The following is a 17372-nucleotide window of genomic DNA, read 5'->3' as shown; positions in this document are numbered from 1 at the left end:
GACTCTTAAGAGTCCCTTGCACTGCAAGGAAATCCAACCAGTCCATCCTAAAGGAGATCAGTCCTGGGTGTTCATTGTAAGGACTGATGTTGAAGCTGAAACTCCAATATTTTGGCCACCTGATGCAAAGAGCTGACTCATTTGAAAAGACCCTGATGCTGGGAAAGATTGAGGGCAGGAGGAGAAGGGTATGACAGAGGATGAGATGGTTGGATGGCATCACTGACTCGATGGACAAGGGTTCGGGTGCGCTCCGGGAGTTGGTGATGGACAGGGAAGCCTGGTGTGCTGCGGTTCATGGGGTCGCAGCGTCGGACACAACTGAGCGACTGAACTGAACTGGACTGATGTTTCTCTCAAACAATGAAGGAGCTGAGTGCCTCTGACTTTTGGCAGGGGTCCCATGGCCCTGTGAGGTGGGTTGTTCTGACTGTGAACATCTCTGATTACCAGAAACCATTGGACCCATGGAGCTGACATCAAGCCCCCGGGTTTTACCCACTGTGGGTTCCAGTTTTGTCTATCCCGTGTGTGTGTCCATGCCCTTCCTGTCTCACATGAGTGCACTTCAGATGTTGACTTCAAGCCTTCCTTTCTCTGGGATGGAACTCTGGAGCTTCCTTCGGTTTGGTTCACCAGTCAAGGCCCCAGACTCTGCTGTCCTGATGCAGTGACAGAGGGACCGAAGGCAGGGATGTCACTCAGCCTTGCTGAGTCAGGCTGGTTCCTGGGCCAGGAGCTCCGGGGTGATCCCTGAGCTGGTGGATAGCTGCTGAAAGGAAGAAATTAGCTGTGCAGGGCTCAGTGGACACCGGAATGGGGACAGAATAGGCCCATGGGCTGGTGGATCATCCCCAGGGAGACCAGGGAGGGGATAAGGCCAAAAGAGGCCTGGTCTCTAGACAGATAAGCTGGAGAATGGGGGAAGGGGCCTGGCCAGCTGCGGGGCCAAGGTGAGAGGTGCCATTCTCAGGGCTGATTGTGTAAGAGGTTGGCTGAGCCCTCCCTCTTGTTAGGGACGGCCCAGAGCTTTTCTTGGCAGCTCCAGCCCAGTGAGTCTGATGTGGGCTCAGAGGAGCCTGACTCACTGGGGCCAGAGGGTCAGGCCGGGTGGACGGGAGTCAGGAGACACAGCTTCTTTGGGCCCTCTGCAGACTGTCTGGGGTTAGATGGCTGTTGGCCAGCGTGCTGGGGGCTGCATCTTTCTAGGCTCTTCTGCAGGGCCAAGCCTGGAGCCTACAGCTGGGAATTTAACCAGGGCCCTCTGCTGGAAGTCTCAAGACTCTACGTGGGGCAGAGGTAAGAGACCAGACTTTTGATCTCTTCCTTAGATAGTAGCTTGTGTTTGGAAGGACATTCAAAGGGGCTCACCACACCTTTTTCAGCTGACACTTTTCAAGTGGGATGGCCCTTCCATGTGCCGGGTACGGAACTCCTGCCTCACCGTGCCAACAGCAGTGATTACCAGGCCAGCACTGTTTCCTTCGAGGCCTCTGTCTGTGTCAGTCTATTCTCTCCCTCTGGGCCAGGCCAGCTCCCCACTGGTGATGGACAAAGGATCTTAAAACACCAGGTCACACCACAGCTCAAAAAGCTTCCAAGTTGCTCCAGGTCTGGGTGCCTCATACCTCTGGACGTGACACTCTGGGCCTGGGAGTGACGGGGGCCCAGAGTACAGGACAGCACTCTGCTCTGGATGTCTGGGTAGGAAATAGCTGTATATTTAAGCAAGCATGGCTTATAAAAGAGTACAGTGCCAAAGTTTTACTTAAAAAAAAACCCAAACATTTCTAAGTCTATAGCAACCTAAAGGCTGCTTTGGGTTTGTTCACCTGGGAGGAGGTCTCGTGTGCCCCCATCACTTGGGGCTTCTCGGGGGAAACGTTAAGCAGCACTGAAGGTGCTGTCCTTACTCCCCATGGCTCGGCCTCAGGGCTGGACCTGAGCACATGCTCCTGTCCTGGGGGCGGTCTCCACTGGCCCCACGGCCCCTCAGGCTCCATTCTATGGCATGCTTGTTATTCTCCATTATCCGCCCTGATCCTGTCCGAGGCACTCTGACCTGTGTGGTGGTTGGGATCTGTTTCACAGCACAAGAATTACACACGTCTCTTTCACACACACACACACATATACACACAGCATTCACACTATGAACCCTACCAATTCTGCACTGCTGTAAACCTCATGCACACAGCATTTCATACTTGACAGAGCACTTTCCTGATGATCACTGCATTTGTTTCCTCAAACGGTCCCACAGTGTGGGGAGAGTGGTAGAATGGTGTACTCCTCTCACTACAGGTCCAAAGCAGTGATGGTCGCTGCTTGAAGTCACATGGGGTGGACATGGGAGCTGGCGCTGACCCTGCCTCCTAATGCCCGGACCTGGTTCTTCCTGCATCACTGTCAACCCTGCTGACAACCCGGACTGACAACCCCTGGACTCTTCTCTAAGGATGGCCCTCTGCCCCCAGGCAGAGACCAAGGGCCTGACTGTACATGGTTTGGGTTTTTGAATGCAGTGTGTACAAACACACGCTTCCTTTCAGGCTGGACCACCGTGTGAGCTGGCACTCTGTGTAACCAGGTGGCGTGTAGCCTGGTCCAGCCCTGTGGCAGGGAGAGAGTTCTGTACTTGAGCTCTCCAAAGGGCTTCGTTTGGCACGTGCATAAGGCCTCTGAGCTACCCCCTTTCTTTTCCATAAAACCTTGATAATTTTCTTTCCTACACAGATGCTTGTTTTCTAAAAGCAACACCGATTAGAGTGGGGAGTCAGGCTGTCCCTGGGAGGTTGCAGAAACTAGGACAGATCCCATCAGGTGCTGTCCTTGGAGCCTCGTAACTCAGGTAAAACAGAGTCAGGTGAATATTGAAGGCCTCTGTGGACAGAGTGGAGGTGTTTAGAATGGGGTGAGGGGTGCTGAGAAGAGGGGCGGGGAGTCAGTTAATGGTTCATTCTTCAGCATCAGCTGAAGGACCAGCTGGGCTGATCCTCCCAGGGCAGCTTCCTGCCTGTCCATCCTCTGTGACTTCAGACAGTGCTTCTCAGTAATGTGCTTAGGAGTTGGCTTTCCTTCAGTCTCCCAGTCTTCACAATTAGCTTCACATAAGCCATTTTCTGCACATGATGAACCCAAGCCACTGTTTCAGCTGGTTTGGTGGGAACTAAGTAGGGAAGAGTTGTTTCCAAAGCGCCTCCCCTTTCCCTTCAGCCAGATGTGAATTCTCCTTCCTTTAAACCCTGAGAGCTGAGATCCTCAAACTTGACACGCAAGTCATCATCTTCCTCTAGGGAGCTTTAAAAATGCTGCTGCCTGGGCTCCTTCTCCAGAGATTCTGACTTGAGTGGTCTGGAGGTGCAGTGAGATGCTTCAAAACTCCCCAGGGTTACTGATGTCGCGCAGATAGAGACGTTCTGACCTAGGTCTCTGTGTCTGCCCTTGCTGTCTGGTCAAAGAGAGTGATGAGCAGCAGCTCCAGTTCTAAATACAGGAGCTCAGCCCCACATGCAGAAGCAGAATCTGCATTTGAGCAAGAGCCCCAGGTCTGCTCTTTCAGTTCTGAAGGGCAGGGGTCTCCCCTGGGCATGGTGGCAGAGGGCCTGGAAAAGACCTTCATTCATTTCAGAACCTCTGTTTAGTGGTCCAAGCATTCAGCAAACAAGCAAAACCAGACAGATATAGGAACAGCAAAACCAAATCAAAACAGAGGTTATTTAGAGTTAAACGTAATCTACGTCCTCTGTCTCCAGGTGAAAGGACATGTCAAACACCCCAGTCTTTTCCAGTGTGTGTGTCTTGACCTGAGAAGCTAAGTCCCTGCTTCCCAAATGCAAGCTGCACAGGTCATAGCAACAGCCTACTCCTGAGGAAGCAAGTTATGGGGCGGCACAATTTCAGAAATAAACATGTACTGCCTATGGAAACAGAGGCTCATTCAGTTGTTAGAATATTGAAATCCAGTGCTCACCTTGCCTTGTAAATCTATATGAGAGCCATAAAGAGGGGAGACACAGAAGGGCTGTTGATTTGACCAGCCCTAAAGAGAACAGAAGTGTGGCCCCGCACTGGGGTGAGTGGAAGTTAGGGGGCTTTGGTGGTGGTGTCCTCATGCAGCCTTTCCAGAAACTTCAGTGGGGGCTGAAGGCAGCAGGAGGCACCAGGGAAGACCCCTGGGGGATCAAGTGATTAGTGGGACTCTCAGAGAGGGGAGGACAGAGAGCCCCCCACCTGATGTGGAAAGGGACCTTTCGTGGAGAGAGTGAGAAGAGAAATACTGTTGGGATGGGCAGAGGGGAAGGCAAGAGTGGAGGACTGGAGAATTCCAGACACAAGGAAGAAGATGAAAAGGGGAAAAAGTGTGACTGAGGCGAGGACAGATGAGAAAGTGGTCACAGCTCAAGAGATGCTGACACGCTGGTCGTAAAGGAAAGGCTGAGGAAGCAGGCAGACCGACCGGGCGAGGCCGATAGACGCCCCGGAGCCAGTTGTCTCTGCTCTGAAGGGGCAACGACCTTCACACTGTCACACCCCTGGCCTGGCTTCCTTCCTCCTCCCACTTCCACGAATCAAGTGAAGGATGGAGCAGAGGAATTGAGCACTTCTCTTCACTGGCCTATGTGTGGCTCCTGGCATATCATCTTAACTCAGAAATGGACCCTGGGCCAGCTATCTAAGAAGGAAAACCAGAGCTTAACAATTCCAGCTTCATTCTGCCCTTGCTCCCCCCTTATGACTAATAAGACTGACCAAACGAGCTTTCTTCAGATGCCCAAAGAAGTCACTTGGGGTTGCCTCAGTTGAGTGACAAGGAATGTGTGCATTTGGAAGTGGCTGAACACATTTGCCAAGATGCTTGTCCTCTGACCCCATGAGGCTTGACTGAGGTAATGGGAGAGCTAAGTTGGCTATATTTAAACGGCCAAAAAATCTGAAGAGATGGAATTTGTCTGGACATCACTGGAAAGTAAACTGAGCTTGTTGTGAAATCTCCGAAGATGTGTTTTCTCTTTATCTGAGAGGAGGGGTGAGGGTTATGAGCAAGTTCCACTGGGACAGAACAAAAAGTACATGGAGTCTGGAGCTCAGCCAGACTCCAGCTCTGCCACTCATGGTGGTGCCACGTCGGACCCGGTCCGCCCTCACTGTGAAGCAGGATGTTGGTGACTGCCTCGCAAGGCCAGGTGCAGAGGGCCTAGTGCACTGCCCAGCACTTGGTAGGTGTCAGCCATTGTCAGTTCCTACCTCCCTTCACCCCGCATGTTCTGGGGTTGTCCACAAATTCTAAAGACTCCAACCACCAGGGATTTTAAGAGAGTGGATTGGATAATGTAAATATTTAGAAGTGTTAATCTTTCAAAGTTTCTCTGCAGCAAGTCTTATATTGAATACTGCTTTTTCATTTGAGTGTTTGTTGAGCACCTACTGTGGCCCAGTCACTGGAAATTCAACAGTGAGTGAGAAAGCCCCTCTTGTCTAAATGGAAACCAGAAGATAACCTGTAAAGGCCCAGGGATGGGACTGTCTGGTTGCCACGAGGGCAGGGTAGGTTATGCAGGTGGTCTCAGTGATGAGGGGCATCCCTAGAATGTTTTGGAGAAAGACTGGAGAGGCTAAAAGTCCTTCAATATTCAGGACAAGCCTATATGACAAGGGGTTGTCCCAGTCAAATGCTCAGTGAGAAACCATTGTAGACCAAGGGTGAAAAAAGTCATGGAAGCCAGAAACTTGTCTGTCAGTAGAAATATTTTTATTTTTTTTTATTTATTTTTTTTAGTAGAAATATTTTTAATATCATCATTTCCCTAACATCAACTTTTAAGAGACCTTTGAATTGCTGTTAAGGGATCTCATAGCCTGTTTTCTTTCATTTTTCAGGTTTCCTAGGCACTTCTCTTTTCTCCTAGGGCTTTTCCTTCTACATGATGACTGTGTTCATTTTTTGGTAACGTTCCTAATGCCTTCCTGCACAAAGCTCATGCAACCAACTGTGAATTAAGAAGTGGCATTTACTCAGGATTCTAGGCTTCCACAGACCCCCCCTGATCAGTGATTTGCCTCTACAAGGGGTTTGGCTTTGATTGGTGGTGCACATGAGGATCACTGATTTGGGAGAAGACAAATGGCTCGCGGGGAGCTGAACCCACCACTGTCTTTGGCAGCATTACGTCTACACTCTCATTAGGCTGAGAGTTAGGAAAATGCCTCTAAAAACCGATGACCCATCTATAACATCTTCAAGGGATTCTGAAGTTTTAAGATATGCACATTTTTGCAAATACACATTAAAAATGAGTTGACAATATAGCCCACCCAATAATCATATTCTTTTAATTTATGCCCCTCTTTATCATGTTCACAAAATCATATATACTCATTGTGAAAACATCAATTATTGATGAGTACAAGAAGAGAGCAAATTCTTATTCCATTGTGCAGATGCATAAAAGGTCATCATAAACATTGGGGAACTATCCTTCCAAACAACTCTTCTATTCACAAGTAGCCAGAGAATGGACAGACAAGAATAATTTTCTAGAAATAGGATCATGCCTTACAAGCTATCTTTTAAAGTTAAAAGTATTATATTTAATTTTTTGTGACATCAACAAAAGAAAAATGGAAACTGCTAAACTTCAGATAAATGTTTATTTATCATGGGAAATATTTTTGCTTTTTATAATCTTTAAGGCTAAAAAAACAGAAAAGTTATTTGGAAAAAAATAATGAATTCAGTATTAAAAAAATTCCAGGTTTCATACTTAGGTAATATTGATTACGTCTTCACTAAGAAAAATGAGGAAATTGGTTTTCTTAAACTTTTATCAGTGTTTACTAATTTTATTACTATTATTGTTTTTGCCTTGTTAAGGTTTATACCATTTCATTTTATTCTTTAACTGTAATTCAAACTCATCATCTATATTTATCTATCCAGAGAAAAAAGAGCTAATAGATTAGGCTATTATTAAATGTGGCAGCTCAGCCTCCAAGGTGGGCCTCAACACTCTTCACCTCCTCGTATCTTGGAAGTTATCCGCCTAACCAGTGGGACATGTAGAAATGATGGTCTATGACCTCTGAGGCTTTGTTATAAAAGACAGCCTCGCACTTCTGTCTCACTTGTTCTAGGGGAGACTGCTGCCACATCATAAGGACACTCAAGCAGCTTTAGGAATTTCTCATGGAGGGGAACTGAGATCTCTTGCCAACAACCAGCATCAGCTCACCAGCTAAGTCACCTTGAGAGTGGGTCCTCCAGCCCTGGCCAAGCCTTCAGATGAGCCTTGCTGACATCCTGACTGCTGTCTTATTAGAGACCTTAAGTCAGAGTGACACAGTTGTGCTGTTCCTGGATTCCTGGATAAGACATTCTGAGAATAATAAAAGTTTATTGTTGTTTTAAGCTGCTAAGTTTTGGGGAATCTGTTCCACATCAGTAGATAATGAATACATCAGCCATTTATACCTATTCAAGGATCTGATTAGCCAGTCTATTAGCAGGAATATAGAAAGGCATATTTTTTAATGGAGGAAAAGGTTCTTGGGGAGAAGGAAGGAACCAATATTTATTGAATACCTACAACGTGGTAGGTATTGTTAACCTATGTGATCTTATTTAACCTTCATATCAACCCTGTAGAATTGTGCAGCGGGTACTTGCTTACCAGCTTGGAGGTAGTCTGCTGCAAAAATGTAATGACAGGACCTATAAAAAAGATCCGTTTGCCTCACACTTTTGCAGGAAATTTGTTTCCTATCAATTGAGCCTCACGGGGCAGAAATTTTTTCTGGGAAAAAATATTGACTGGGAGTCAGCTGTGAAATACAATCAACCCACTAATTGAGAAATGTATATATCCAGCCCTGTGGCTCATTCTGTAGGGACATACCTGAGAAGTACTAACCAATATTACCTTCAGGGAGGCAGAGACAACACTTAAGTCCAGGAGTAGAATCAGAAAGCAAAATGAGAAAGTACTGACACAGTTAAAGTGCTCATTATTTGATTATTTGGCTTTCCTTAACAAGAGCCTCTCATTTGTAAGGTTGTACCCATGAAGAACATGAAATATATGATTTCTGTTCTCTGGGAACTAAGGGATGGTTAGATATGTGAAAATGATGTAGGTTGCATTATTTGGAAAACTCCCATGGTGGGGTGGAGCCTGTAGCTTGGCTTGCCCAGTCTTCCTTCTAGGGTACCTTACTTTACCCAATAGCCTGAAAAGCTAAAATCAAAAATTTCAGCTTCCCTTGCAGCTAGGCTCTAGAAGAAAACCAGGTTTTTTTTTCAATTAGAGATATTTAGGAAAAATTTTGGAGAAGGCAATGGCACCTCACTGCAGTACTCTTGCCTGGAAAATCCCATGGACAGAGGAGCCTGGTAGGCTGCAGTCCATGGGGTCGCTAAGAGTCGGGCACGACTGAGTGACTTCACTTTCACTTTTCACTTTCATGCATTGGAGAAGGAAATGGCAACCCACTCCAGTGTTCTTGTCTGGAGAATCCCAGGGATGGGGGAGCCTGGTGGGTTGCCATCTATGGGGTCACACAGAGTCGGACACGACTGAAGCGACTTAGCAACTTAGCAGCAGGAAAAATTTAGAAGGTAGGAGTGTAGCAGTCTTTAACTGTTTTCTGATGAAAGTTAGGTCATGAACATATGATGTTTTCTGCCACTCAGGGGGTTCAGCCGCCAGCTTTGTGGGGTTTGAGAAGCAGTAGGTGTAGGTGTAGTGACTGTGATTCTGGCATCCTGATTTTTGGAATACAGTGGTGGGTTCTTGAATTCAAGTTTCAGTGGTGGTCTCAGAGGTAAATCAGTTTTGTAGTGTCCAGGAGTAATTTCTGGCCCAACCTAGAGAGCTTCCTCCTACAACTCTGCCTCAAATTTTGTAAGCCCTAAATAAATACATATGTTAAATCCCTTTTTGCTTACAATGACTATAGGGTTTTCTGTTTCATGTAGTGAACCCTGACTGATAAATGCTGTAAGAAAAAACTCAGTGTTCAGAGTTAGAGCAGGGGATATAAGGGAAGGGGAAATAAGAAAGGAATTTTTGGAAGAGGTAACTTTTTTAGCATAAAGAAATAAGAATTTCAGACAGGCCAGAGGAGAGATGAGGGCGCCCGGGTAGAAGTGAGTAAAAGAGCCCATTTCTCCTTCTCCCAAGCTCGTACCTATCACTTTCCACCCTTCAGCAGGGTGGGTTATGTTTTTCAGTAAGGCCTAGGTTTGAATGGGAGAAGGAAATGGCAACCCACTCCAGTGTTCTTGCCTGGAGAAGCCTGTGGATGGAGGAGGCTGGAGGGCTGCTGTCCATGGGGTCACACAGAGTCGGAAGCGACTTAGCAGCTGCAGCAGCAGGTTTGAATGAACAGTTTCTTGGAGTTTCTTTTTGCCCGGGTGGAAGTGAGTAAAAGAGCCCATTTCTTCTTCTCCCAAGCTCGTACCTATCACTTTCCACCCTTCAGCAGGGTGGGTTATGTTTTTCAGTAAGGCCTAGGTTTGAATGGGAGAAGGAAATGGCAACCCACTCCAGTGTTCTTGCCTGGAGAAGCCTGTGGACGGAGGAGGCTGGAGGGCTGCTGTCCATGGGGTCACACAGAGTCGGAAGCGACTTAGCAGCTGCAGCAGCAGGTTTGAATGAACAGTTTCTTGGAGTTTCTGTTTGCTATCACTGGAAAGTGTGTTGTTTCAATATAGGATTTAATTCCCAGAACACAGACTCTCATGGAGCCCCCTCATGGATCCTGTAAAGACAAATACATCTGGAGAAGGTAGTGCTTTTCCTTTCCTGCTGCCTTCCTTCATCACCCCCCTGGAAACTGCAGGCTGCTGTCCGGGCTCAGCTCCCGATCACCAGCTTCCCCCAGGGAGGATAAAACGGAGGGACCAGGTGTTCTCTGACATGGCAAATCAGAAGAAAAATCACTGTACTGGGAGCGAGGAGACCTGGGATCTAAATTTAGCTCTGCTGCCTACTGGATGTTTAACCTTGGGCAGGTTTAATTAATAACCAGATCTTTACTATCTTGTGAATCTGCCCACTTCATTCCATTTAAAAGGCTGCAACCTTATCACTTCTCCTGTTACACCTCCTGATATCTGTGCATGCTCCTCGATCCATTCTCCTAGATTCATCCAGCATAATCTTGTAGGAACGTAAATAGGGTCATATCCTCTTCTGACTCTTCAATGCTTCCCAGTGCCCCCAAGTTGCCAAAACTCCTGGGCAGGACTTTAAGTCTGGTTTGGTCTCAGTGACCCTCTTTACCCTTCTCTCCAGAAAAGGCTGTATTTTAAGATGAACTAGAGCCAGTGGTTCCTAAACGGGGGTATTCATATGGAGGGGTACATAAGACAGTCCACTGGGATGTGGCTAGAGAATACTAGAACTTCTATGTGTTTTTTTTTTAAGGATTTACACAAAATGGACAGTTAATTAATGACACCTGCACAGAGACTTCAGTTTATAAAGAAAGATTGAATAAGATAAGCCCACATAAATTCCAAGAAAGGGATGGGACTATTGTTTCCTCAGTTCTGATTATAAACTCATTATCAGCCACATTAGGAAGTAAAGGCAATAGCAACCTAATTAGCCAAGATGAGAATTAGGCCAAAAAAGGGTCAAAATTATGAAGTTGACTTTATAAAGGATTTACATTCACTGTCATTAAAAATGACCCTCACCTAAGTGTGTATGGTGCCTTGGCATATTGGCTGCTATAAGTGAATGAATATAAATTATAATTAAACAACCATATTGGAGTGCCTGCTCAAAAATATTTTCTGGTATAATTGCATAGTAAAGAAATTCAGAGACCACTGAGTTACACATAGACTTAGGTCTAGATGCTCTAAGAATCTGCCCTAGATCCAATAAATGAACTCTGGCTTAATGAAATAATGTGAACTTCTTGGTTATTGGTGATTTTATTGCATTTATAAAGTGGAGTTGTTACTGTGCAGTATATTCTCAGTGTATGCTAAAAAAGTAGACTTGAAAATTTGGAATAGTTTATCTGTGAAATCATTTGATCTGGATATTGTCTGATGCTCAAATTTAAAAAAAGGTAGATATTATGTACCATTCAAAATCATGTCCCTGATAGGATGGGTTACTGTACCCTGCCCGCTGTGATGGTGGATTGCTTCCTGACATTAGGACCAATTGGATCTCACACACCTGTCCATCATTTAGAACCCAGCAAGCAATGCCCTTTTTGAACCACAGCCATTGTTGAAGTAATTTGTTTACCCCAGCCATCAGAAAACAGTCAATAAACTGCAGGGACTGACAAAGTGGCACTGTATAGGCAGCACAGGAAAATTGGAAAAGTGAATTGTAGGTGGTATGTGACCAGCAATAAATAATCAGCTTATTCCCATTGCAGCAATGTCTATGACCAGGAGAAAAATCTGACTAGTGGAAAATTTGAATCAGACCAAAGTGGGTCATTTAATTCTGTATGAATATCTTTGAGAGTGAATACTCTCTGATTCTCTAAGCAAGATGTCTCTCTACAATACCTGGTTTTGTTAAAACCATGTCTGCTGACACCTGGACTCTGAAATTACAGTTGGCTCTCCATACTGTGGCATCTGCATCCACAGATACAGAGAGCAGACTGTACTATGCCATTCTACAAGGACTTGAGCATCTGCAGATTTTGGTATACACTGGGGTCCAAAAACCAATCCCCTGCTTGTATGGAGGGACCACTGTATGTCATTAGTAATTTACTCTTCTGAGCTAAACATAGACCTCTTTGGGTACCTTCTGTTGAAAAACAGGCAGCTTTGGAAAGAGCACAGGGAGCCAAACATCCCTCAGTGTGACTTGGTCTAGTAAATGGTTCCCCCTCTGGGGACAGCTCTCAGACAGTATTAGAGCCCCGAGGATCCTGGGACGGGATCTAGGAGGAGGTGGGGAGCTGCTAGGGAGGGAGGGGAGTAAAGGCAGAGAAGCAGAGTGCCAAAGGCCAGCTTTAAAGGTTTTGTTTGTAACCAAGAAAGAACCTGATTTTAACCCTTTAGTATTCTTGCCTGGAGAATTCCATGGATAGGCGAGGCAGGTGGGCTACAGTCCATGGGATCACCAAGAGTTGGACGCGACTGAGCGACTAATGCTTTTACTTTTCACTTTTTCAGGTCAAAAATTGACTATTTTCAACACTGAGTTTATCATAATCCTCTGGACTTGGGTAGGAATCACATCTTTCAGAATTAATTCAGTGTGATAGAACATGCAAGGAGGCCCAGTAAATTCTAACTTCCAGTTTTCAGTGCACTTGCCATTGGCTTGTTTGTTGATGGGCAATCCAGGCACATTCAGACTCTAGGCAATCACCCCATTTTCTTATCAATTATGGACAAATGAGAGACAGGAAGGGGAATTTCTAGGGAGAATGGAAAAATGGTCTTCAACACAAAATTGTTGTGTGATTAGGGGTTATCTGTCGAACCTCTTGCAGGATCCCATTTCTCATCGTTATTGTGGATGATTGAGCATGATATTGTGGCCATTCTGATGGCATCTTTCAGAAGATTTCATTTCTGATGTTCACTTGCCTGCTTGTTCAGCAAGCTGACATATCTGTTCAATACTGCACCCCCTCCCCGCAACACACACAACTGATGGATTTTAGTGGATGTAGTAGATTAGTAGTGGAAAAAATCAAAGAAGTTTGACAAAAATGTCCTCTTTTGATAGAATTTATTAGTCATTTGCTAACTAAATCGATCAGCTATTTTTATCTTGATTTTTCTTGTTTTTGTTTTTAGACATAACAAGTTCAGCTAACTAAAAAGACCAGGTGTCTAATCGACTTGGCTGGTTGTGCTGACAGTTATTTGATATGACATCAATTGACTCAACTGACGGGAATTTGAATGAGTTCAGTCAAAATGTTTGAATCCATCAGCGGGGAGTGTCAACCGATTTTTGCTCTGGAGAAAGCACTCAGAGTCTGCCTTTTACAAGGAGGAAGTACAGGCTGTTTGGCCTCAAGAAACAAAAAATCAAGAGGAGAGCTCTTTGAAAGACCCTGAGTGATTTTTTTTTTTTTTTTTTTTTTATGTCTTCTGATCTCTGTAAGGACCTGAGTTTCTCCAGGGAACAGAAATCTATGTGCCCCATTAGAGTTCCATGTTTTAAGTCTCTGGGGAGGCTGGTGGCAGCAGAAATGAATCTCCAGGGTTGATGCTTTCTATGTTACAGCAGAGACCTCACACTAACTCTGTCCTTAGGGTGTCCAGAGCCAGACTGTGGAGAAGCCACATCTACTGCTAAAATGTGTGTTCAGTTTCCATGATCTGTGCTCCTCAGCCTGCCTCAAACTTCTTTTTCCACCCTCCTACTTCCTTCATCAGTGTCTAATGCCCTCATGCTGTTCCTCTCTAGGGCAAATAATAGCCTCTAATACCCCTCAGGAAAGAAAGAAAGTGAAGTCACTGTCATGTCCGACTCTTTGTGACCCCATGGACAGTAGCCTGTACCAGGCTCCTCCATCTGTGGGATTTTCTAGGCAAGAGTACTGGAGTGGCTTGCCATTTTCTTCTCCAGGGAATCTTCCTGACCCAAGGATCGAACCCAGGTCTCCTGCATTGTAGACAGACGCTTTATCGTCTGAACCACCAGGGAAGTCCATACCCCTCAGGAAGGAGTGGCAAATCATTCCGGTCACTAACCCTCCCCGAGACAGATTACATTCCCTTCAGAGACTGGCACTTCAGTAGGACTGTGAGCCAGGCCTGTGCCAAGCACTTCACATGTGCTGCCTTGTTTCACGGTCCCAACAACCCCTGACTGTCACAGGCCTCATCTACAGCTTTGCAAAGTTTGTGAATTAAACATCCTTGGCTGAAGTTTGGAGCTGAAGTCCTGGCAATTTTCTGGATGTGTTTGGCTTGCTCTAGGCAGTGAACTGACACTCCTGGAACAGGCCCCCGGATCCCAGAATGACAGAGACCCTTGGGCATCTTGTATGGCCATGCACACCCTCACTTAGAGAGAGTTGCTGCAGTGGCCAGTGACAAAGCTCTGATGGTTCAGATCCTTCAGACAGCCCTGCCAAAGTAACAGCTTCTTTGATAAGACCAAAGGAAATGCACCCCGACCGTGTCTGAGGAAGCACATGTCACGCACTTTAGTTCAGCAGGAAAGACTCAAGAGCTTGAGGGTCACCAAGGCTGTGTCTCATAGAATTGAGACAGCCTGGACCCTTTGCTGCACTGCTGCAATTTTTACACCTGGACAAATGTCTCCTTGAGCAACAAAATTCAAAGAAACTATATGGGACTAAAAATAACTGCATGCTTGTGCAGTTGGGGCAAATTCTGGGCCAAAAGATACAAAAAGACCAAAAAAACAAACCCTCCACTTCCAAAGAGCTGGGAGCAAAAACTGGGTGTCAGGAACAAAACCAGGTACTAAGCATACCCCCTGCACCATATACCACAAAGGGGTGGGCAAACCACTGAAGCCACCCTTGTAGCCCGACACGTGGACACACCCTTACTTTCACCCCATGTAAAGAAGAGGTTTGCCCACTCCCTCGGGAAGCCCACAAACAAGGGAAGCTGTTACTTGCTCTTGCTCCCTGTTGCTGCAGCAGGGGCCCAAATGAAGCCTTGCCTGGATTTCTTGTGTGGCCTCTAGTCAATTTCTATTGATTGAGGAAGGCCAAAAACCCTGGCTGATATCAATATTACAGATTTGGTGTTTGTTCCCCAAGCAGTGCTTACTAATGGGTCAGTCTGATCAATGCATTTGAGGGAAAATATCATGCAGACTCTTCCTCCAATGGTATTCATTCAGCAAACATCTGCTCAGTGGCACAGATGTCAGCTGGGCTGGGGGCATCCTCTGGATCACTAGCCCATCATACTAAGTACAGAAGAAAACTCTGCTGGAATTAGCCGATGGGATCAAAGCATTTGTGCCCGGACTCAGAAAACATTACTAAAGTGATCTGAGTGGTGAATTGGTCCAACCTTGTCCCTTTCTGTGTGGCCACTGAGCAGTTTAAAGCATTACAAAATTTGCACACTGTCCTCTCCGGAGATTCAAGGTTGGGGTCAGTTGCCTGGCAAGGGGTTGGGGAAAGTCCCGTAAAGGAGGCGATGGTTCTGGTCAGTTTCTCTTGCCTGTCTTCTCTATTTTAGATGACCCCGGTGCTTGTATACAATGGACTTTGATGACTCTGTGTTTTTTCCCACAACACCCGCATGTTGCCGGTTAGGCTGACAGAGACTAAGGGTCTGTCCGTTGTCACACAGCCAGTGAGTGCCTGTTTCTGTACGATGGTGTGTGTTGGGGTCTGCTCTCTCTTTTGCCTGTTCCATAAGATGACGTAGCAAGGTGCTGATACCCCTGGGCAGGACCAGCCAAATTTGTTGGAATAAAGGACAGCATAGTGATGAGGTGAAGAATGAGGCTCTGGAGCCAGATGACTGAGTTTGAGTCTCAGTGTTCACCCCCTCTTCCCAGCATCATGACTTTGGCCATGAGTTCTCTCATGTGCAAAATGAAGGTTGTGGTTAATATTGGCCCAGAGTCAGCCTCATGGGCACACGACCAATGCGAGGGTATGTGCTTTTGAGCTTAAGAGGGCCTGGGCTTGAGGTTTGATGCTCTATAATTGCCATCTTGAAACTCTTCATAACTCACATACCTTAAGTTATTAAAAATCTTAAATTTGTGCTTTGTGAGTGAAGTCTGATAGGAGAGTGGGTCACGAGGTGGGGAGGCTTGGATCCTCAGCTCACACTCGGTGCTACCTCCTGCTGCCTCCCCTGGTCTCTCCTCACTGCTCCCCTGTCTCTGGGTGCCCATGGCCCTGCCTAGCTTCTCCCTCTTTGCCCTGCATCTGGGGACGGCTGCTGCCTTCTCTGCACAGGTGTGTCTAGGTGCCCAGGTCCAGGGGTGGGAGGTCAGAGCTGGATGATGCCCCCGAGGCATCTTGGCCAAGTGAATCCTGACCCAGAGGTGGCCATTTCCTTGAGGGGTCATTGTTCACAAAAGGCTGGGGTCAAGAGCTTGGTTCAACTCTGGGGTAGGTATGTGCATCTGAGGGTTGGGGGATGGGAATCTGGTAGCCAGTGGGCCTTTATTTGTGTGCTGAGTGGCAGGGTGCAACCCCTGGTGTCTGGGAGAGTCTGCATTCACCTGGCTGGTGCAACATTATAGTATCAGATAAAAACACCATGACAGGCCAAGAAGGTGAGACAGTGAGAAAACAACTCCAAGGAAGAGCGGAAAAACTTTTATGTTTGAGTAACTTTCATTTTAGATTTCTCTCACTTTTTGGACAAGAGCCCCATAGTTTCATTTTGCACGAAGCCCCACAGGCTCTGTATCTGACCCTGCATAGCCTTGGGGCTGTGGGGAGGGTTTCGGATGAGCAAGCACCTGAAAGCTGGGCCAGTGGGGGCCAGTGGGGGCCAGTGGGGGCGTGCTCAGTGAGAGTCTTGTCCATTTCCAGCTGGAGGTGCTGACCAACGCTCAGGTTCTGCTCCTTTGAAGCAGCAGGGCTGCAGTCAGGTTCCCCAGGGGCGACCCTCCACCCGTCGAGCTCACAACAAAATAGAGAACGATCTGATCTCTTCCGAACTCCAGACATGCTTCTTTAAATCGGGCCAGGTATTGACAGGTAACTAGCTATGTTTGCAACAGACAGGGCAGGTCAGGGCCAGGGCTGTGGCAGGCATCTCACTGAATCCAACTGGAAGGAGAGCAAGGGGATCGTCATATGGTCACATCCACTGCGATTCAGCTCATTTCCATCATGATAATGAATTCAAGAACGAGCTTTTGAAATGAACTCTCGATCAGAAGGGAGGCGGTAATTGCACTGGTTATTAGCGATTACTCCTGGATGGGGGTTAGGGGTGTGAGCAATAGAATTAAATGAATTTCCTTTGAAAGTTCTGCTGTGCAAAGTAAGAGATATAAATGCTACATTATGTGTTTAAAATACCTCCAGGGTTTGGTTTATAGACTTGTTTATATTTATATATTTATTTGAATGTTTATGGCTTTCTCTGTGTCATTTCCACATTGGTATCTCCATACTCATTATGGTTTTATGACTGCTTTTTGGAAATCAGTGGCTGAACACACAAGCACATGATTTGATGAGAGGAGATCCAGAAAACAAAAACAAGTTTAATATTGTAGTTGAGGGGAAGAGCCCTCCCTTGGGGTCAGAAAGTTAAAAATGAAGCTCGAGGTCTGTGCACATTAGTTAGAATCTTGGAAAGTTACTGCTTAGTAGGCAGCTGTCCATGCTCAGTCACTTCAGTTGTGTCCAACTCTTTGCAGCCTTATGGACCATTGCAACCCTACGGAGCCCACCAG

General features: G+C 46.3%; 1 long non-coding RNA gene across 2 annotated transcripts in view; it reads left to right on the top strand.

Moving 5' to 3' along the window:
• Positions 1-1028: 1028 nt before the first annotated feature.
• Positions 1029-17372, top strand: part of LOC147346199 (uncharacterized) — a 45604-nt gene continuing 29260 nt past the window's right edge. Inside the window, exon 1 of one of the 2 annotated variants that reach the window (XR_015153480.1) lies at positions 1029-1299. This is a non-coding gene — a long non-coding RNA (uncharacterized LOC147346199). The remainder of the gene's footprint in view (positions 1300-17372) is intronic. The other variant, XR_015153482.1, reaches the window with a different exon arrangement.

The sequence above is a fragment of the Bos grunniens genome, chromosome 24, assembly GCF_055505025.1.
Source record: "Bos grunniens cultivar Pamir isolate PY7600 chromosome 24, Bosgru_T2T1.0, whole genome shotgun sequence".
Classification (NCBI taxonomy): domain Eukaryota; kingdom Metazoa; phylum Chordata; class Mammalia; order Artiodactyla; family Bovidae; genus Bos; species Bos grunniens.
Note: the sequence above shows the minus strand (reverse complement) of the source record. Positions and strands in the feature narration are given on the sequence as shown.